The following is a 23,791-nucleotide window of genomic DNA, read 5'->3' on the forward strand; positions in this document are numbered from 1 at the left end:
ATCAAGGCTATTGAAACAGACAGAGCTTATGACAGGTCCCCTTAATTAGTTTTATCTTAAAGTGACCCTCTGAGATTAAAAAAAAGAAAAAATGTAATATCACACATATCAAAAGTTTTGATCTTTCTGGGTGTTCAGATTCCTTTTTACCATCAAAGATGGGATACTTTAAAGCTCAGTTAGTTTTACTAACAAAATATTTCCCGGAGATATAAGGTAAATCTCCCAATCTAGTTACAGTACAGATACAACACCTTGCTCATTTTATCCATGGGTACAAATAAAAAACAAATTAACATAAGGCAAGCCAAAAAGAATTTATATAGGCTATCCTGGAAGATATTATTTGAACTTCATTATAGCAATTCCCTAGTATACCCCTAAACTTAATGAACCAAAATTACACTGACAACCTAATAGCTTATGACTGATGGACTGACTGACTCCTTCATTTGCAGTATAATATATAATGACAACATTAAAACCATTAACAAGCTGACACTACACATTGATTTACTGCAGGAGGATTATTGGGACCCACCCAGAATGGTTTGGTGACTCATCTATAGTATGCCAAATTACAGACTATGGTCCTATGGAATATAATATATGGGGTTGGGGGATAGTCTTCTGTATAGAATGAACTGCTTGAGGAGACATTGTCCTTCAGACAATGCATATAGTACTAAGAACATGATCTCATACTAGGTATGTACAAAAAATTTGAAGTAAATCCTAGGAGTTAGTAAATTTAGTTAATTTTATACTTTTCTTGGTTAAATGTGATCATCCTAACTCTTTGAAAATGACATTACTACATGAGGTGTGCTCTATAGACAGTATACATTGCATTGTTTCACCCCCTTTGATGTACATGAGGTGTGCTCTATAGACAGTATACATTGCATTGTTTCACCCCCTTTGATGTTTCACCCCCTTTGATGAAGCCTTGTGCTTCTTTATTTATAATCTTACGATCATACTGTAACTTTATAACTATTCTCTATCTATATCTTTAAGCAGTTAAACCATAAAGCAAAGAAACATAGAATTATACATAGCAGATTGTTGGCAGAAAAATAGACCACCTGGTTAGGGGCGGACACAGACTACATAGGACCCCTGTACGAAAAATGTTCTTGGTCCCCGGTAACCAAACCACGCACCCACAATCCTCCCCCACCCAGGCGCATTTAAAACTATGCAAAATAAGTGCAGATACTGGGGAATACACCCAGCATACAGGACAGGAGAAGGGGTACTGCGCAGCATCTATATTTACATAATAGGGGCAGATAGAGAATGATACCTACACAGAGACATTACTTATGCAAGGTTCCTATTTTATTTACCAGTACAATTTTTATACAAACAAGAAAGGATGCTGGTGTATACCACTGCATACTAGTAGAGGCAATAGTCGGCTTAAACCCTTTGAGGACCTAGGATTTTTGCTCTTGCCTTTTATATCTTTTAATAATTTGTGCACTTTTCCAATGCTTAGATATGCCCTATTCTGACCGGCACACTGTATAAGAAGAGCCAATATGGCTGCCATACAGGCCTTTTATCTGCTATTTTAACTGCTTGGTACCCCGCAATTCAAGACCCAGACTTCTGCTTCTGATGCAAACTGCCCACTTTGTTGTCTTCATTACCCCACTTACTGTCTCATGTACATCCTGTAATTGACTCCCAGTTCCTGCTTTACACTCTAGCTGGAAATTCAGCCACTTTTATTTCCCTTCTACTATGTGGAAAGATCCTGTGGGTGAAGTTTGAGTTCAGAAGTTATTGTGGGAGGGAGAAAGTGTTGGCTGAATTGCCAGCTATAGTGATATCAGAACATATAAGCAGTATAAGGGTCAATGCATACTTGTGGCATCTCCTTTTTATTTGACTCAGACAGAGCATCCTGTACATATTCCATCATCATTTATCATGAATCCTAACATAAGCGGTTTCAATCAAAAACAACGCCAAAAATATATTACTCGAAGAGTAGTACAGTAGAGGCTTGAAATAAACTTCAATCAGATGTGGTTGAGAAATCCACATTAGACATATCTGGGGAGTTCGAATTGACAAAGGTTGACAGCAGTGTATATATATATATATATATATATATATATATATATATATATATATATATACTGCTGTCAACCTATGTGAATTTGAACAGCATCCTAATTACACTTAAAGGGATAATGGTGAAAATATTTTTCTTTAAAATTGACTGGTGTCAAAAATGATATAGGTTTGTAATTTACTTCTATTTAAAAATCTCAATTCTTCTAGTACTAATGAGCTGCTGTATGTCCTGTAGGAAGTGGTATATTCTTTTCAGTCTGACACAGTGCTCTCTGCTGCCACCTCTGTCCAAGACAGAAACTGCCCAGAGCAGGAGAGGTTTTCTTGCAGGTTATGTTTTTATTAAAGAAAATAATTTTTAACAATAAGTAAGCAGGAGAGGTTTTCTATGGGGATTTGCTCCTGCTTTGAACAGTTCCTGTCAGGGACAGAGGTGGCAGCAAAGAGCACTGTGTCAGACTGGAAATAAAACACTGGAAGTACTAGAGATTGGATATTTTTTTAAATAGATGTAAATTAGAAATCTATATAAATTGCTATAACCAGTTGATTTGAAATAGATATTTTTTGAGTACCCATTTAAAGCATCATGTAAAATGAAAAATCCCTTAGGCCAGCTTTTCTTACAATGTCCATTTTATTTTTAACGCCATATAATAACATCCATAGTGATGCAGAAACAGTCCATTGTAAAAGAAATTACATAGGATATAAAATGCACATCTTATGTGTTTTAGGTACACACTGACCCTTGTTTGTAACTTTCTTACACTGTTAGGGGTTCACACTACGTATATTTCAGTCAGTATTGTGGTCCTCATATTGCAACCAAAAGCAGGAGTGGATTAAAAACACAGAAAGGATCTGTTCACACAATGTTGAAATTGAGTGGATGGCCGCCATATAACAGTAAATAACGGCCATTATTTCAATACAACAGCCGTTGTTTTAAAATAACAGCAAATATTTGCCATTAAATGGCGGCCATCCACTCAATTTCAACATTGTGTGAACAGATCCTTTCTGTGTATTTAATCCACTCCTGGTTTTGGTTGCAATATGAGGACCACAATACTGACTGAAATATACGTAGTGTGAACCCAGTTAAGCTTATAAATATTGTCCTTATAACTAGATTAGTACATCGGCAACATATCATGGCATTTGTAGCCTATGCCCTTGGTTGTATTTCTGCTCTGTACATCATATTCACTGCAGCACTGACATATTTTACTTAGGAAAGGCTTTTCTGATCTCCAAGGAGGAGATCAGATCTAATATATATATTATATATTATATATATATATATATATATATATATATATATATATATATATATATATATAATAGAAGGAGTGATTAAGGCAGCATATAATGGATATAGATGATCTGAGCTAGTGGTTATTGTAATCTACATAAAGAATGACTATCTTTATTATTTATCATATCACTATATTTGGGGTGATCGGAACAATAACAGCATTAGATTCCTAGCTCAGTAGTTACAATGGTGTCGGTGCTCCATGAGGTACAATAAAACCCCTAAGTCCATATGTAAATAAATAGCTGCTGAGCGCCATTGTAGCCTATGTCGAACTGATACAATTAACAAGTTAACAGACCCAGATAGAGCACAATGTAATTGAAAGAAATTAGCATTCAGGACTGGTGACCTGCACATGGTCGGCCATGCTTGCTGTGTAAGCCTGTCTGTTGGCTGTTTCTATAGTTACAAAAAGCCAGTGCAACCCAATGAGCTATCTGCAGCAGTGCTGAAAGGACCAGCCATTTTCCCCCTGCGAGGCAGCAGTGTGCTGTGTGTTATGCCTTGCTATATCCTTTATTTACAGGAAATAAATCCCATCTTCTGAGGGCTATGCTAGGCGGGCTTGCTGATCAGTGCTAGAGCTGAGAATGCCTTGGAGCCCCTGTGTGGATGAGCTGCTGCTGGCTGCCTGTGCTAGGAGCTGATTCCAGAAGATGGAATGCAGGCTGATAATGCTGCATATCCTTTATCAGGCGGTGGAGTAGGTTTTTTGTCTTGTAAAGGCAAGGTTCCCCTGCAACGTTATCTGAAGGGCTCAGTATTAGCTGCTCACAAGGGAAGCTTAGTGACCCGAACAAAGGGTGTTGCCCTTTTTGTAATCTCTGCTTTTTTTTTCTTCTTAATACAAGAAGACGGCAGTAGAGAAGAAGCAGGTGTATCACTCATCTAGGCTCTGAGCTACAATACACAGCCCCTGCACCCTTTCTGGTATTGCCTTACCCTTCCTGAACACTTTCGCTGGAGGACCAAGGTACCATCGCTAACTACCTGCGTAACAAGGTAAGAATTTATCCTGCACATAGAGAACGTGATATAATAAATGTACATGGATTTAGATCTGTTCTGTTCTGATATAGTTCTAACAATTGTGATTTTATATACAGCAAAGACGTGTTCTGCATGGACTGGTATTGTGTACTGTGTACAATGCATATACGTTGCATAGTACCTATGCAGGAATCAGGGCTGCTATTTGCATCACATTAGATGTGATGTACATGAGGGCTCCACAAATGTCAAAGCACTTGGCCTACCAGAGTGTTCTCCTGCCTCACCATTGTTATGTTATCTAGGTCAGGCTAGCAGGTGGCATTTCTTTACGTTTAACAGGGGCATTGCCATACGCTGGATGGTAAAAGTTAGTGAATTCTTTTCTATTCTGTAAGAGAAAGGTGCTTTCCTGTGTAAGTATCAATGAGTTAATAAGAGCCGGCATACACCCCACCACTCAGCTTAGCACACCCACTGGGTTTCATAGCATGGAGTCAAAGGGAAGAATAGCCAGCCAGCTGGGAGTGGAGCACATACAGAGTGATGCTATTATATTATGCATACCGTCTCACTTTCCCCATAGAAAAGAGGATCTATCACACAATGAATTGAGTTTCTTACTCCTTAGATATTCATAACCACAGCATAGACCAACACCCACCAATAATTCATTCTCTAGCGTCAATGGTCTCTTAGGGATACTTGGGCTGTCAATATTGGTAAAGGTTAATGCAGGCAGTAGAAACAGCAATTGGTTAATGTTTAAAGGATGTAAAAGGGATGGAATACATTTACAGACAGTAAGCCGGCTGCCGGGCACAGGGCACAGTTCAAGTAAGCAAAAGGGAAAATGTGCTGCAATCATTCAACTAGTTGCAATTACAATTTCCTTTCTAGCAGATCCCATCCTCTTTGTTCTGTCACTCTGCATACAAATATTAACATTTCCATAGAGTTGTCCAGGTGATCTGTTTTATATTATGTATCTGGGCAAACAATGAAGCTCAAGTTATAAATCACAATAGGCGTATTGATGTCACTGTCATATCCTTCAGATAAACTTTATTGACATTCATCCCTGTGCACAATAACATGGGTATAATGCCGTCTTTCAGCACACTAAGCAAGCATAAGGTTTAGTGTTCTGAGGCTTTTTGAGCTTGTTCCCTTTAGAATTGATGTTTTTCTGTTTCCATTTGAATGATTATTTAGGTCTTTTAATGACCAGGGGTTCTCCCTATCTCCACCATACATTGTGATGCTATTGATTTTGCTCCCCCTCCCCCACCCTGTAATGCTGCATGCTATTTTTCCTACTGTGCCATAGATTTCATTCTGCCTTACACTGAACATGAGAGATAAACTGCCTGCAATATAGGTGATGTAGACAGCATAATAAGACATGCTGGTACCTTAGTTATTGGACATATAGTCCTGTACACTTGGGCATTAAGCATAAAACAAAGGAGGCATACAAATCTGATGACGCTGGGTGTGTAAAAGCAATATGCTTTTTATTGCAATCTTCTGAGGCATGATAAATGAAGGTGAAAGATATAAGGCCCACCCAGAAACATGTCACTGTGGCTGCACCCTGCCTTCTCCTGTTTACAAGGATTGCATCTAACACTTAGCTCTTTGCCCTTCGTGATAGCAGCCATACGGTGCTGTATTATTAGGAGGGGACTGTAACTTTTAATTTACTGCCCCAATGCTTTTGTTGAACTCTGTCTCTTATCATCGCTCCAACCATCCCCTCAGATACCAATAAAAGAGTGATGAGAAGGAGGAAGAGAAGGACAGAAATTGAATATTTGCAATATTCAAAGTTGTAATAAGTGGATTTTCTCCCAATAATACTGCTACTGTATAAAAAGTAAATGGAGAAAACATTATTAATAAATGCCTTCTTGGCTCTTATTCACCTGTGGTTACATGGTGTGCAATCCTACCTCCAAATTCAAAGCCTGTATACAACTGCTGAATATAGTAAATTCTGGAATTCCCATACAAAGAAAGCTATAAAAACAATAGGGGGGGGGGGGGGGGGGCAGGGATTTATCAAAGGGTGTAAAATATACTATGGTGTAAACTTCCCCCAGTAACCAATCACAGCTAAGCTTTCATTTTACCATGCCTGAAAGCTGAGCTGTGATTGGGAGCAGTTTACACCAGTCTGTATTTTACACCCTTTGATAAACCCCCCCCCCCCCCCCCCCCATTGTTTTCATAGCTTTCTTTGGTTATGTTTTCCTTATACAGTAGATTTTCTTAAGAAATTATAACTGTCATGGTTAAAGGGATTGTCCCATTAAGTCATAAAGATGGAGTATAGACTTCAGTGATTACCACCATGCAAGATATGAGGATTTCCAAATCACTGTATTGGCCAAAAAGCAGGACAGGCGTGCACTGTACCACTCTACAGAGTAGAGTTGAAGGCACACACATCAAGCTGGCCATAACAAAGCTACCTGGTCATCTTCTCAGATCCTCTATATAGATGTACCCTCAGATTGGCAGAACATGCATGTTTTCTACATGCATGCACATTACCCCCACATCTGGGTTTAGGGATAGTCTGGCTGTCCCCACCCCTTGTTGGTTATATAGCTTCAACATATTCCACAGCAGAGTACAGAGATTGACATTACATATAAAGGTCATTGTCCACATTGGGGTTCACAAGACCCCTATCTCACACAGACAAGGGTCTATATCATAGGAAACCAGAGTAATGCAACACAGGGAGGACACTGCAGCTTTTTCATTTGTTATGATGGATTTTATTTTATCCTGCATTCAGAGTAAAAAATACTTGTGGAGGGTTGGATTAATATTACCAGTCTGCTTTGCATTGCTCGTAGCTTAAGTGCAGCCGTATTCTTTTATTTTAACAAATTGCTGAACTTTTCAAAGCCTAAATGGAGGTAAGCCTCACCTGGCTGCCTGCCACAGTCTGCCATGGTCTTCACTGATTCAGGAACAAGTAATGAGAAACTCTGTTTAACAATCAGCCTTGGTATGTCATATTAGAAATAGTAAAATAAAGGCAGCGGCCATTGATAGCAGACAATGAAATGCAGAAAAGGAGGAGGTTCCGAGATAAAAAAAATATTAAACATTCCATTTGATGTAGCTATTGGAGACTGGTTATCTGTGTACAGGCCACATGTGGTAGTCACACTTTATAATATACTTTCTATTATAATTGTACTGTTGAAACCAGTTATTGAATGAATGGAGGATATAGGGTGCTATTACAACAGCTGTTCATCATAGCACCTCCCATAGACCCGCAATGCTATAACAGCTTCCTCCCCCCCCCCCCCCCCCTTCATTCTGCAGCCACAACCTACTAAATCTGCATGTTGCTTGATAGTAGTAGTCCTCATGGTTTTCCCACACTTTAGTGAAAATTCAGAAACCCCACCCAAGACCAGATGGCTTTCTAATGTGTATGGGGGCCTTCTGACTCTCTAACAGATAACGTTGGGGGTTAGAAACATCTGGCAAGTTGGATTTCCACTGACCAACCTTTATGTTTTCCTGTAGATAAGTCACCAGAGCTGTTTGGTGAGCAGCGGCCTAACTCCCCTCTCCCCATTCGTCTATGTGTACGGGTTGAACAGAAGAGATGCAGTAAGGGTACTATTCCACAAAGTGATTTTTCGATGATTAACAATAAACGATCTCAAATGACTACTATGGCGAACGACCTGGAATCGTTGACCTAATTACACGGAACGATGATTGTTACTTATGATTGTTCTTGCGGTCATCCTGTTGTCACTACTGCGTTTGTCACTACTGTAAATGACCAAATGCCGTCTTATTACATGCAAACAATTTGCAAATGATCAAGTATAAAAATAAATATACTGTAGGTCCAAATTCTATCAAACAATTTTATCGTTTAATCATTGTCTGCTATTACACTAGACGAACGACCTGACGATTTTTCAAACGATAATCGTCCCATGTAATACCACCCTAACTGTTGGCCAAATTCAAGTTCTGCCAACAGCTTATGAAGGTGTATGAACATCATCACAGTGTTAGGCAGGACACACTGAGGTGCACCCAAGTTGTTTACAAGGCAAGGCAGTTTTGATACTGGTTGATGATTGTTCCTTCTGTAGGGCCTCGGCAGAGAAGTTGTAAAAAGCCCTACACAGTCCCTGACAGCTTCATAATACAACACTGCAGGGACCCTGTCAGGTGCCATTTGTACCAGACTATTCTCCCCTAGAGGCAATGCTTTAAAAGGAAAAAATACATACTTACCCATGCCAACTTTTACTTTCAGTATGAACCTGAAATCTCTGTATTCCTCTGTAACATATGCTTATATGTGTGCCAACTAGAGACCGGCACAACTCGCGTATGCTTGAGTCTGTTCGTTCAGCATTTGAATACCGGTGGCTAAAGAAGTTGGATGCCTATGGTTGATCCATGTTTTCCAGACAGCCTTAGGGCTGCATTCAACCTTCTCAGTATTCAAATGACGAATGATCGGACTCGACCATGCTTGAGTTGCACTCATCTCTAGTGCCAACTAATCACTGTGTACATAATACATCCATAATACGACTGTATGCATGAGGCCTCAGGCTCTTTTTAACACAAGCACAAGGACAGTCCCGGCATATGTGTTAAATTAATGCACAGAGCCCCACGGACTACAAACTACTACATCTGTCTGAATCCAAAAAAAAAAAAATGGGAACCATACGGTATACATCTTTTTAACATGATACCCTATGTATAATGGATATCACTAAGTGGCATCTGTCATAGCTATATTTTAACATATACATATGTATTACATAAGTATTAGCAGAGCCTGCAAATTTCATCAGGGGCAGCGACCAGCTAAAATGTATGGTGGCCTCTTTACTCTCCCCTGATAGCAGATATCAGGGAAAAGACCTGTATCTATGAAAGTATTCCTACAGCAATCAAGTCAATTAAAGGGGAACTATCAGCAGGTTAGACATATCTAATGCAGAAAAAAAGGAAAGTCTCTTGCTCTCATAAAATAACCAATTCTTTATTATAAATTCATTTAAAAGGCCTTTTAAATGAATTTATAATAAAGAATTGGTTATTTTATGAGAGCCGGAGACTTTCCTTTTTTTCTGCAATACATACGTATACCGCCCCAAGGTCCGGGGTACTTTTCTGGTCTGTCGAGCTCCACCCAGGCAATTTGCTCAAAGGAGACACATATATCCACATTTATTAAGGTGTGCTGACCCATCACTGGACTTTCTTCTAGACATATCTAACCTGCTGATAGGCCCCTATTGTGCAGGAGGCGCAGAGGATGATGGCATGTCTCTTACTTTCATCCACGGCACTGTTCACGTGCAGTTAGTAATTTACCCCTTGGTCCGCCCCCAGCCGGCCCACTCCATTTATAATCATCAGAAGAGGTGCGCCAGCTGGGGGCGGATCAGTGCTATAGGGGAGGGACAGTACTCCTAATAGTGCCCCAGTGCTCCAAACAGTCTTACCAGACCGAAAAGTAAAAGACTAACTGCACAGGAACAGCGCCAAAGATGAAGCTAAGAGACTTACCTTCATCCTTGGCACTTTCTCCTGCACAATGGGGGTTGCCAGCAGGTTAGATTTGTCTAACCTGCTGATAATTCTCCTTTAAAGTTAGAGAAACCTATTCTGTCATATTGTATTTCAGGATTTTTTTTTTTCTCGTACATTTATGCTACATTATGTTGTAATTTTATATTGAAGAAACACTGACAAGAACAGGCCCTAAGGGCACATACACACCTCCAGGTTTTAGAGAGCAGTAATACAACACCATAGACTTCTGCCCTACTGTACTGTACTTTGATTTTCTTCAGATTTCAGAAATGGGAGATTTGAATTTGTACAGAATAAAAAAAATGTGGTATAATGTATCCATAATAGAGAGATAAAAAGTTACATGTCCCAAAAAGACTACCCCTTTAGGAAGACCCTGACTACTTTTTTTGTGACCAATTCAATCTATAGAAGCTGCCTCTCTATAAGTGGACCACCCCTCTATCTGACCAAAGATTGATAAAGCACAAGGAGGAGCTGTCAGTGGATAGGAGGCAAAATAGAGGGAGATAGGGAGAGCACAATTGATGTAATGCTGCAATGGACAGGGAAGCCATGCTGGGAACTAAGAATTACTGGGGGAAGCTTGCTAGGAACAAAAAAAAACAGAGGGGAGTTATGCTAGGGACCAGAGACGATGTGGGCAGGCATTCTGTAAATGGGACCAGGAACTAGTTAGGGACCATATGGAGGACAAAGAATACGATAGTGAGCCATTCTTGGAGATCAAGGATAAGTGGTAAACCATGCTATGGGCAAGGAATGAATAAGTTATTTATGCTGGGGACCAGAAATAAGATTAGGACTATGGACTTTCTTTCTAAGAACTATAATTCAGATGAGTAGTGATGTTGGGAACAAGAAATAAGGGGTAATGAATAAGAAAGTAAACCATGCTGGGGACCAGTGATTCAACACGTTAAAAGACATGATTTAGTGTTACTTTATTTGTGAGATGTACATGGTTGCTATCTCCATTAGACACTCAAACCAGTATTTTGTATACATTTTTCTTTGAGAGGACCACCTTCACACATTTTTGCACACATTCGGGTAATCAGCTTATACACTTTACTATAAAACATTGCAGTGTTTTCCAACCTGGGGCTCTTCAGTCTTCATCAGTTGCAAAGCTACAGCCCTCGGGTCTTCAGGTATGATGGGAGTTGCAGATTTGAAACACATGGAGACCCAATGGGTGGGGAACAATAACTCCACTCCTAGAGCAGAGAGCACTATATGGCAGATACCTGCATGTCTATGGCCATAGTAATCTGTGCGTCTAGAGCCTTATGTACTGTAACTGGATTTTATGCGATAAGTCTACAATGTTTCACTGAAAATAAAATATAATTAGATATAATTAGAGTAAAACTAATTTATTATTCCAGGGCATTTGTCAGCAGACAAATCTAGTTGTGTTCATTGAGTTGTGACTGCTTTAATCCCTAAGTTATTACAAAGCGTAAAAGACGTTTTCAGCATAAACATGTAAAATGACCATTAAGGAGGTTTGAATGGATCTTTTTCTCATCCCTTTGTCTTTCTTATTATTGCCGTGCAATTCTAAGTGAATCCTCACTGTTTTATATGGGAGCCTTCTTATCCTCATATACACGCAATTAAGCAATAAAAAGGATTTAGTACACATTTGGTGAACAATTATATGTAATAAAGGTGCCCCGAGAGGTTTGCATCTGGTAGCTGTTAATTTAAAGTATCTAGTGAAACAGAAACACTGAGCAGGGGACAAGCTTAATGATCAGAATTCAGCACCATAAGGGTGCCTTCACACCTACCGACTCGCAGCGTTAATAACGCTGCGAGTCGGCTAGGTCCTGGCAGATCACTGTCAGTACATACACGCAGCGGTCTGAACGACCACTGCGTGTATGTTAATCTGCCGGCTGCTTAACCCCTTCTGATGCCGCCCGCCTCCCGCTCAAGCTCTGTATACATTACCTGTCCTCGCTCCACGGGGTCCCGGCGTCCTGCTCTCGCGCCCGGCAAATCAGTGTGTTGCCCAGCCGCAGCCTCTGATTGGCCGGGTGGGAGAGCAGGACCCCGGGACTCTGTGGAGCGAGGACAGGTAATGTATACAGAGCTGGAGTGGGAGGCGGGCGGCATCAGAAGGGGTTAAGCGGCCGGCAGATTTACATACACGCAGTGGTCATTCAGACCGCTGCGTGTATGTAATGACATTGATCTGCCAGGACCTAGCCGACTCGCAGCGTTATAAACGCTGCGAGTCGGTAGGTGTGAAGGCACCCAAAACTATTCTGGAGGTATTTCAAACAGTGCGTTGACACAGAGAGATTTATGACAGATTTTTAAAGCCAAAGCCAGGAACGGATTTGAAAAGAGAAGAAATCTCAGCCTTTCTTTTATGACCTGTTCCCTGTTTATAGTCTGTTCCTGGCCATGGCTTCAAAAATCTTTCAGATAAATCTGTCTGTGTTAATGCACCACTAGGAAAAACAAGAAAAAACAAAGAAGGAAACAAACACTATAGGAAAACATACTACTACTACTGTACATAATATATTATAGGCAGATTGGAACAATGTTATTAAATGAAAAATACATTGCATTGATTTCAATGGAATCCTGGCCGGAGTATATACACTCTGTATACACTCCAGATGGGATTCCTTGCGGCCGCACAAAAAATTAACATGTCAGTTTTGTCAGCACAAGAGTGACAGAGCAGACCATGGTCTGCACTGGCTAGTTGGAACACGGGCACACCCGTTTGAGCCCGCATTTCAATTTGAAAGAAAAGTAGTTTATCTGGCAAATACTGCAGTACCAGCCGGGATGAAAATCACTGACACCAGACGTTCTGTGATTCGGCAGTGTCACACAATAGCCGCTGTCATACATAGTGTGAAACCGGCCATAGAGTGTATAATGTATACACCAAATTTAACTTTTTCCAGGGAAAACACACTGGGGAGCTATCCACAGGATAGCATCAGTCACTGATCGGCAGGGTGCCGACTTACAGCACCCCCATCAATCAGTTGTTGAGTACCCACACTACACAGAAAATGGGGCTGGAAGCAGTTGGCTCTCTTCACTGTGTAGTGGTGGCCACATGTATAAGTAACCAGGTCCTGATAATTGGATAGGTAAAAATGCATTGCTTTTAGTAACTGTTACACCAATATAACCAGACAACTATTTAGAAATTAGACTAAATTTTAGATATTTTACTGAACAATACAAAATAAAATATTATCAACAGGCAAATAAATTCAGTGAATTGCGGCCACAGAAAGACCTGTCAGTTCACACAATGAAGCGAGCGGCTCCGGACATTTGCTTCATTGTGTGCTATGATAGTTCTGATGTGATTGCGCGCTGATGCGCCCGTATCAGAACACTGCGGCCGGATAATCTTTTCAGAGACCGGCCATTCTGTGACCCGGCCGGTTCACGGAACGGCCGGTCTCATACGCCATGTAAACATAGACTTAGTTTGTAAATGCAATGGCCGAGCATGTTGTGTTGGTGATTGTTGATATGAATATTCCAGGGACTGGATTAACTAAAATACAGTATATTACTTTTTGCCTAGCTTTGTTAACAATGTTTCAGATTTGTCTCCAGCTCAGTCGAGTATTGATCTGCACGGTACTGTAAAAGGTCTGCATTTATCAGTGCACTGGAGAATTTAAAAGAACATTGTGTGAGACAGCACAAGATATGGCCGCCACAGACTATAATATATGATTTAAGAGAAAGCTACATCTTTGGCTAATCCAGAGAGCAAAATGTGCATCAATTCACTGCTGTGTGAGATGGCAGCAATTGGGTATAAGAACTGGTAATATGAGCCAAGTTCAATGTTCAAGTGCTATGAGGTCTAAAATGCTGTATACATAATATTACTACTACCTATATTGCAGCTTGTTCTAATAAGCCATAAGTCGGCTGGGTTCACACTACGTATATTTCAGTCAGCATTGTCGTCCTCATATTACAACCAAAACAAGGAGTGGATTAAAAACACAGAAAGGATCTGTTCACACAATGTTGAAATTGAGTGGATGGCCGCCATTTAATGGCAAATATTTGCTGTTATTTTAAAACAACAGCTGTTATATTGAAATAATGGCAGTTATTTACTGTTATATGGCGGCCATCCACTCAATTTCAACATTGTGTGAACAGATCCTTTCTGTGTTTTTAATCCACTCCTGGTTTTGGTTGCAATATGAGGACCACAATACTGACTGAAATATACGTAGTGTGAACCCAGCTTAGGCTATGTTCACACTACGTAAGTTTCCGGCCGTAGCGCGTTCCGTGAATAAGCGGCTGGAGACTTACATAGTTTGCGTACCATGGAAAGTATACGATGTACGGCTGCACAGTTCACACTACGTACAAACTTACGCCCGGATTGTACGTGGCGCCGTAAAAAATGACCAGACCATTGTTTGCGGACGAAAATGCCGTAACTTACGCCCGTAGCGTTACATGCGGTCCCGTAGATAGTGGTGATTTCTTCATTTTTGCAGCTTTTTGTGCCGATCCAAAAGGTTCTGTGGGGTGTCCGGGGCTAGGCGAAGCTTTCCAAGTAAAAGACCGCTGTCAGATCGCTATGTAGGGCGCTCGGGAAGCGTAAGTAGACTACGGGCGTAACTTTGCGGTCCATACGTAGCCGTCCGAAAGTAGCGTAAATCTCCAGCCGGAGTTTACCGCGTATATGTCCGGCGGCGAAAATATGCGGCCGGACATATACGCAGTGTGAACATAGCCTTAAGGTGTAACAGGTAGAACAATGACAACACAAAACTGTCACTGGTACATCTTCTGTTGTGTATCTACTCAACTATGGTGATAACTGTGGCCTCTTATGGCAAGCTCCACAGCATGAGGCCATGGCTATATGGGGCACCCATGCTAATACACTGTAGTGTATATAGGGGCTTCCCTACTGTCCCCCAACAGAAAATCTCCTGGTAAATGAGAATTCATCATGTTGGAGGTAAGCTGGTGCTAGAACTTTCTGGCAGCTGCTTGTTACCCCCTCCCCTCCATTGAGTGTACATGTATACATTGATTGAAACAGTGTATATACTCTATGGATCCAGTTTATCTCAGCGGCTGCACAAGAACATGCAGGGGAAGGCAGGGAGATACAGGGGAGCACCAGGCAATACAGGCAGATGAAGAAGTCTAGCGTCTCCAGGTAAGCGGTAAAACTTGGCTTCATTAGAAGGTATCATTACAGCAAAATTGTGAAGAGTGCATACACAGGGTTTAGCTGATTTTAACACATTTTGAGCACTTCCGAACGCCAGCAGTGCCATACCAGAAACACTAGGGCATCTTAAAGAGTCACTGTCGTATTTTTTTTTTTTTGCAGAAATCAATAGTCCAGGCGATTTTAAGAAACTTTGTAATTGGGTTTATTAGCCAAATCTGCCATTATCTGCATGTAAAAAGCCTTTTCCCAGGTCCCCCCCTCCTTCCTCTTTTTCATCCACTCTGAAAAATCTGAAAACTGTGACTTGTTGCAGGAGACGTACCCTGTCTGTTCTAGGGAGAGGGGAGGGGGGAGGAGGAAGGAGGGAGTTAGCCGGCAGCAGAAAGCAGATAACAGAGGATTACAGGCATGGAGCTGGGTGACAGCTGTAATCTGAGCTCAGACAGGTCACTGGTGATGGTCCCAAGAGATATCAGGTGAGGGATTTGTAGATTAACTCTTTGTTGTCCTGTTTTGGTCTTTTCTTTAGCTCTCTCCATAGGAGAACAATGAAGACAGGGGGGAGAGCTTCAAACTGCTTTTTCATGATAAAAATGCATTTTTCGGATAATAAACCCAATTACAAAGTTTCTTAAAATCGCCTGGACTACTGATTTCTGCAAAAAAAAAATTCACGACAGTGACACTTTAAGTCCTGTGTATATCCTCTGTACCAGTTTGCTGTTATGGCACCTGCTAATAAAGTTTACTACTTACCAGGGGATGCTGGAGTCCTCTGTTTGCCTTGGTCAAAATAGTGTTTAATAGTAGATGTCTGATGTGTATATTGCATTAAATTATTGCATATTGCATCTTTATTTTGTACTCCTTATGTTGTCTATTACTGAACCCACCTTAAGTAGATCAGAGACCCCAATTCATAATAAAAAGTTATCACTTTAAAGTAGTAGACAAAAGCGTCCGAGGGAGGTGTCCTAACAAGTACAGGCGTGTATAGGCCCGGATCATTGAACCTGAAGGTAAGAAGCAACAGCCTGTTAGAAAAGCCCTGTGCTAGGAAACCAGCAATAAACTTAAGAAGAATGCATTATATTTGGAATGTACACATCCTACATCTATTGTAACAGTCATCAAAGGTGAGCTCATTGTGTAATTCATATTCCTTCTGTCTTAGTGAATCCTGTCATTGAAACCACATAGGATTTAGGAAAGCACTCTCCATGGCTACCTTTACAATACCATTGGAATAGCTGATATGTAAATTATGATACCTTACACAACTTCTTAACACACCAAAAACTAACATTACTAAGCAGTACAGACTATTTCTTGGTGACGGCCTCTTCACAGTAGGTAGGCATTGTGAATGCAGTGATAAATACATCAAAAAATGTTGCTTTTGTGGAAAATTCACGTCCCTCAGCACTGCAGAAGAGAAGCCGGAGTTGTACATTCTGGCATCTGTCTTCAGTCTGAGAGCCCTCTTGAAATAAATTTCCATAGTAAGATCTTCTTGACAAAACCGGAGTATTGACAGTCGGCCTACAGAGTGCCATGCTGCCAAAAAAAAGGAATAAAACCCTCTCTACTTGAAACATTAAGCCTTGCTCGTATTCATGACTTCAGGGTCTTGGCATTTTCATGAAGGACTGGCCAAAATGACAAGCATCTTTCCAAGCTACAATTCATTTGTAATGGAAATGCAACGTTGCCAAGATGTCGTTGCTCTAACTGAAGAAGCTTTGTCAATGACAGACACCACACAATCCTGGACTCTTGGTGTTTGGGTAAAAGCACATATTTCAGACTGTACATCAACAGCACTAGGTTATATAATACTGGCTATAATATGCTGGTTAGGATTTAGGAAGGGAAACGTATAACTAATTTATAGTAGAAGAAAGGATTATGAGATGACAAATGCTTGGCTATAACTGGAAAGCTATGTACTAGACTAACGCATGTGTGTTTTTTTTAAACAAAAGTGGATGACATCGCGGTATGCAGGCTTCCTGCTGCTTTTATCTATCAGGAGAGGCTAGGGATGACCACAAATGAAAGTCAAGGTGAAAGTTGTAGAAGACATCATATCAATACATTACACTAGTGCAAGGCAGGCCTAGGTAAGGGTGGATCGTCTATTATACTGAATTCAGCCTAAGTTATGTCCTCAACATAACAAACGGTTATCAGGGTTTAAAGAAACCATTTACTTCTTGGTTGCTTCTAAAGGAGTAAGGGTAAATTTTTTTCACCTAACATCACTAAAATGGAACGTTAACCTAAAATCCAATAATTCTTGAAAAAAATATAAAGTCTGTAATCTGTGCATAGTATTTCAACTTTAACCCTTTAACGACCCAGGTACCGCATGTAACCCGGGCCCGCGGCTATTAGCGAGCACGGTCCGATTGCCGTGCCCCCTAATTAGATAATCGGATGCAGCTGTCAAAGATGACAGCTGCATCCGATTACCTAATGCAGCCATTCCCTGGTGTCTAGTGGCGGAGATCGCGCCCCCCCCCCCCGTGACGTTGTCCCGGAGGAGCGTTCCTGTGTCTTCACCCGGCCAGGGTCTGTGCCGTAATGGCGCTGATCCCGGCTCGGCACTCGAATGCTTTCGGCTGCAGCAGCCAAAAGCAATCAAGTGCCTATCTCATTGAGCTATGCTGTATATCTATGCAGTAGAGATGAGCAAACCGGGTTCGAGTCGATCCGAACCCGAACATTCGGCATTTGATTAGCTGGGGCTGCTGAACTTGGATAAAGCTCTAAGGTTGTCTGGAAAACATGGATACAGCCAATGTCTATATCCATGATTTCCACATAGCCTTAGGGCTTTATGCAAGTTCAGCAGCCACCGCTAATCAAATGCCGAAAGTTCGGGTTCGGATCGACTCAAAACATGCTCGAGGTTCGCTCATCTCTACTATGCAGCATAGATCTCAATGAGAGATCAGAGTGCTTATACTAGAAGTCCTCCAGGGAGGCTTCTAGTATAAGTGTAAAAAAAAAAAAAAAAAAGTGTCATTATTAGTAAAAAGCCCCCTCCCCTAATAAAAGTTTGAATCACTCCCCTTTTCCCATGTTATAAATAAAAATAAACAAATAAATAAACATGTTTGGTGTCGCCGCATGCACAATCGCCCAAAATATTAAATTATCATATTCCTGATCTCGCACGGTAAACGGCGTAAAAAAATTCCAAAGTGCAAAATTGCGCATTTGTGGTCGCATCAAATCCAGAGAAATTGTAACAAAAAGCAATCAAAAAGTTGCATATGCGCAATCAAGGTACCGACATAAAGAACACATCAGTCATGGTGCAAAAAATGACACCTCACACAGCCCCATAGACCAAAGGATAAAAGCCTTATAAGCATGGGAATGGAGCGATTTTAAGGAACGTATATTTGTTAACAATGGTTTGAATTTTTTACAAGCCATCTCATAATATAAAAGTTATACATGTTACATATCGTTTTAATTGTAACGACTTGAGGAACATACGTAACAAGTCAGTTTTACCTCAGGGCGAGCGGCGTAAAAACAAATACCCCCGAAATAAAAGCAATGCAGGGGTTTTTTTTCAATTTGACCACACATTGAATTTTTTCCTGGTTTTACAGTGTACTTTATGCAATTAGTGGCGCAAAAAATAAGGGCTCATGTGGGTCTCTAGGTGAAAAAATGCAAGTGCTATGGCCTTTTAAGCACAAGGAGGAAAAAAACGGAAGTGCAAAAACTCGAAATTGGCCCGGTCCTTAAGGGGTTAAATAGTGCATGGAGCTAAGCTGTAGTTGCATTTCCCTGCATATTCAGTAGGGACTTTACTGTGCAGTAAGAAAAACCTTTAAGTAAATCACATGCTAATCCATAATTTTTATTTTGCATTAGTTTTCACTGTACTTAGTAGAAAAAGTGTATTTTCTACTAAAAGATTCAATAGTTCACAAATAAAATGCCTTAATAGATAGAGGACAAGAGAACAAGTTAGCTCAAACAAGCAAGTACTGTGCACATTCTGGTTACCTAGTTCTAGGTTACTTCATTTAAAACATTAAAATAATGTGATCACAAGATATGGGTGTGTACTATGCAAATGTTTATTCAGTCATCGAGATTGTATACCTGCTCTTACTATCTTCTGTCAGTATAAGATGCTGTACTAAGCACCATCTAAAGCCTCTTAAGATGTAAAAGAAACAACATAGCTGTAGCAAATACATAGCTTACATCATGCATTTTTTATTTGGCTTTACAAGCCATGCAAGCTCAGCACAAAATGATACCACCGATAATGTCTGGGTGGCAATAATGAAATACATCTATTGACCTCACTCACATTGGCTGTGCTGTAATCCAGCAATTCCCAGAGACGAGACAGTACACTATATGCTGAGCATTTATGTTTTACTACTGTAACTTGCAGGTTTATATGTAATGTATGTTTGTGTCACATGGGATATCGTACAGTGAACAAACTTACTGCGAATGTGTTTCTGAAGCTATGTGCTGGGGTCTATGCTTAGGAAATTACAGCAAGACATTTACATTTGATCCTTACTGCTAAAAGTATCAAAGATTCAAACACTCAAAGACAACCATTTTTGCCCATCATTACAAAGATGATATAGGTGGTCTCGTATTGAGAGTGAGAGAGTGTGCTCGTTCTTTGTGCATCCCAATCAACCACTAGGAACCAGCAATCGATATCATGGTCCTATGCGAGACTCAAGAGAACAGCAGCAGCAAAAAAAAAAAAAAAAAAAAGAAGTAAAAATATAATTTACTGTTAATGAAAGTATTTGCGAACAGTAAATATATCCAACACCTTACTGTTATGCAAAGTATCATATCCTGGCTGCATAGGCTCTATTATATTTCAGTTGATCTGCACAGTAAAGGATATATACATCTGAATTGTGGATGCAAGTCATGGCCTGACTGTGAATCTGATGATCCAAACTGACAGGTGTCAGTATATTTACCAAAATCAGAAGTAGGTCCAAGAAGAAAAAAGAGCAATTAGTGTAAAATTTGAGCCGGGCCTTAGACCACTGTTACAATGTGATATCACAGTGAGGTATGTGGCATGTCAAACGTGTTACATATGCAATGGTCTGTATTACATATGTTTTCAGGTTCTTCTGTCCCTGAAATGTTAGCTATGTGGTATGAATAACATCATGGGCTTGTAAAGATATTCCTGAAAATTATAGTGTTATGTACGTTAGTTGTTAGTTGTTATGGTCCGTATGGTTCATCATTTCACTCGTGTATTTTTAGCTCACATGATAAGGATTAATGGGACTATTGTCTTGTCAGCACCCAGATAATTCTTGCATATAACAATGCAGAAAGCTTCTTACAAATACATTAACGCGTGCAGATTATTAATGCAGTTTTTCTTATACAATCAAGTATAATATATTTTATGGAAAGCAATGACAAAGTCTGAATATAATAAGTTCCATCAACTACTATGTGCCCTAAACACTGTCATACGGCACTTACACATAAGCAAATGTTACAGGCAGCCTTGATCAAAGGTAAAAAAGACTGTGATAAGTCTGATACCTGCCGGTGACCTAGATATGTCTCTAAAATATCCATACATGCATTTCATAAAGTCACCTGCAGAACCTGTACTGCATAATATTAAACAAGCAAAACAAGATAGATAATAATTCTGGTCTTATTTATCAACATAAAATATGTGTACAGCACCTCCCACTATGATGACCATGTGGAGCATTTTACAAGGGGTTGTCCAGATTACTTGTATAATTCTCTCTAGACTCTTGATGTAAGTGCATTCATTTGTAGCTGAATCAGCTCTGATTCTCTGTGTCTCCCACTGTGATTACATACACACAAGGCTTGGAGATGTGTGTGATCTCAGGGGAAGACACAGAAGTCCAAAAAGCAACCTTGCCACCTTCCAAGGTCCCAACTACCCAAGGATGGAGATCAGTGGTCAGTAACCTAGGCAACAAGCTGTCATCTACAGGGGAAGAGACAAATAGCTAAAGTAAGCAATTTAGCTAATGAGAAGTATTTGCAAAATTGCCTACTTTTGCATTATCTATCAGATATTGAAACTTAAAGGGATTTTACAGGCTTAGAAAAACATTCTGGTTCCGGAAACAGTGCAACTCTTGTCTCCAGTATGGGTTTGGTTTTGCTACCAATTTCTATTGTTTAATTGCAAAATCACAATCAAACTGGAGACAAAAGAGAAATCATGTTTTTTTTAACCATAGATAACCCCTTTAAGGAGATGATAATATCCCTTTAAGGTGTCCTTGAATGGGCCCTTGATGGCCGTGGTGCAGATGGTGCACTGTGCTGAATGCCGCTTGTGGGGAAGGAGGGGTGATACACCAACCCACTATAGGTCAGGCCAAAACTGCATAATACAATGTAAAGTGTAAATATTTTTATGCCTCAATGAAAGGATGTGTAATGATGTGGTATACTCTCTAAGCAATCATATTAAGTGTGCAGTACTGGACAGAGAAGGCACAGAAGCATGTATATCTTACAGAGTGCACCTGTGATTCGCATTCCCATTACCATTAGTGAAGGCGTCAACCAGAGACTTTCTAACTGTAAATGTTTGTAGTGTGCGTGCCACAAGATTGCAGGAAAGTAATGTGGGTATTAAAGTCAACAGTAAGTTAAACTTCAAGCTTCTTTGAGGTGTTTTCAGATGAATGCAGGTGCCTCAGGAAAAAGGAAGGGACACGCCAGGATTTCAGAAACCTTTTGATGAATATATTAGACTGCAGATTTAATTACATGAAAACACTATAAACTGTGTAAATCCTAAATGTGCCATCTAAGCAACATTAAAGAAGCATATTCAAGTCACGTCTAGGAAGAAAAAAATTGTTTTTTCAAGCCAGATATATTGATGATGTATCCTGCGAAAAGGTCATCATCACCTGATACCCCAACCAATCAGCTGTTTGCTAGCATTGTCCCCGGCTTATACACCAACCAATAAATAAGTATGGACATTCTTGGGTCGCACTTTATAGCTTTCTTGCTTTTCAACCCTTTCTTCGTGTTCACATTTCTTACCTAGTACCTATAACTATTTGCCTATTTTGCACTCTTAGGATTAGTGGATTTACAATTGCACTGGCACTTTTTTGATATTATTCTTATTTGGGAATATAAATTATGGTCTTTTAGGGCACCCACTTTGTAATTGTGTTTGGCACAGATTATTATTCTTATTTGCACTTTATTTATTCATATTATTATGTGCAATATATCATGTTCTTGGTTACTATGCGTGTAAGGGAAGTTTGGCGTTATTTGGAGCACACGTGATTTAGTGCTGACCGTGGGACCATTTCTACCACATATGGTTCCCTTTTGGCAGTTTTTAATTGTTTTTTAACTGTATTTGGGTTATCATTTTCATGTGTAGTGATATATTTGTGTAAATAAGGTATTCATATATTTTCATTGGTGTGCCAATGCCTTTTTGCATACATTTTTTTCCTGTAATGTGCTCCCTGGCATACACAGTGAAACAGCCGGAAGCAGACAGCTCTGTATATTTTGTATTGGTGATACTAAATTTGTAATATCCTACCTGAGGATAGGTCATCAATAAATTTTGCCTGGAAAACCAATTTAATGGAAAATCCTACAAGAAATAAGTTTATAATAAAAATATAAATTCAAAAGTATCCATCTATGTAAGATAAAATAGGATGTACTAAGGTAACATGACAAGATATTAATGCCCTAGCCCTCATCCAGCAGTACCGGCCAGATGATCTTTATTTCTGTTGAATTGGGATGCGGGTGCACTCGTGTGCAACCGCATCCCAATTCACTGTTGCACACAATGGAGCGTGTGACCGGAGCCGCACTCTCCACTGTGTGAACTGACATGTCAGTTTTCCGTGCGGCTGGTTGGAATCCTGGCCAGAGCGTATAATATGTGTATATGCTCCGGCTGGGATTCCATTCATTCCAATACAATGTATGTTTTGCATAAATGATGGCCGTTGTTGCACATTGCAACAACGGCCGTGATTTATGCAAAACATACGTTGTGTGAACATGGCCTAACCCTGCATTATAAACATACAATATTATACAATAAGGCTATTATATATTTGTTTCTGCTTTTTATATTAGAATAGGGAAAAAAGATCCAAGGATCAGCAGAAAGTTCACAGCAAAGATTTACATACCTGTCCTGAAGTTAATCATTATCTTGCTAGTGATGTATTAAAGCACAGTCACATTTTACTATACAAACAAAGTCTGAACAATACGTTTGACTATGAGAGTCTGTGTTTTTCATGTTCTGCTGATACAAGCTATTCATATTGTTATGTGCTGAATGACTTTAGATCATTATTGTTACATAAAAAAAAATACTTTGCCATGTCACAGAGACATCTCAGTTTTGATCAGTCTGGGTCTGGGTGTTCACAGGAGAAGAGCACAGCCAAGCATTTCACTCACCAGCTCAATGCAGGAGTTTGGTTCCATAGTAAGGATACTACTACACAGCCTAATCA

General features: G+C 40.0%; 1 protein-coding gene across 5 annotated transcripts in view; it reads left to right on the top strand.

Moving 5' to 3' along the window:
• Positions 1–3,825: 3,825 nt before the first annotated feature.
• SORBS2 (sorbin and SH3 domain containing 2) overlaps positions 3,826–23,791 on the top strand; it is a 215,782-nt gene continuing 195,816 nt past the window's right edge. For all 5 annotated transcript variants that reach the window (XM_069977711.1, XM_069977715.1, XM_069977713.1 and 2 more), the window contains exon 1: positions 3,826–4,417. The gene's annotated coding sequence lies outside the window, so the exon portion shown is untranslated. The remainder of the gene's footprint in view (positions 4,418–23,791) is intronic.

Source organism: Dendropsophus ebraccatus, chromosome 7, assembly GCF_027789765.1.
Source record: "Dendropsophus ebraccatus isolate aDenEbr1 chromosome 7, aDenEbr1.pat, whole genome shotgun sequence".
NCBI lineage: Eukaryota > Metazoa > Chordata > Amphibia > Anura > Hylidae > Dendropsophus > Dendropsophus ebraccatus.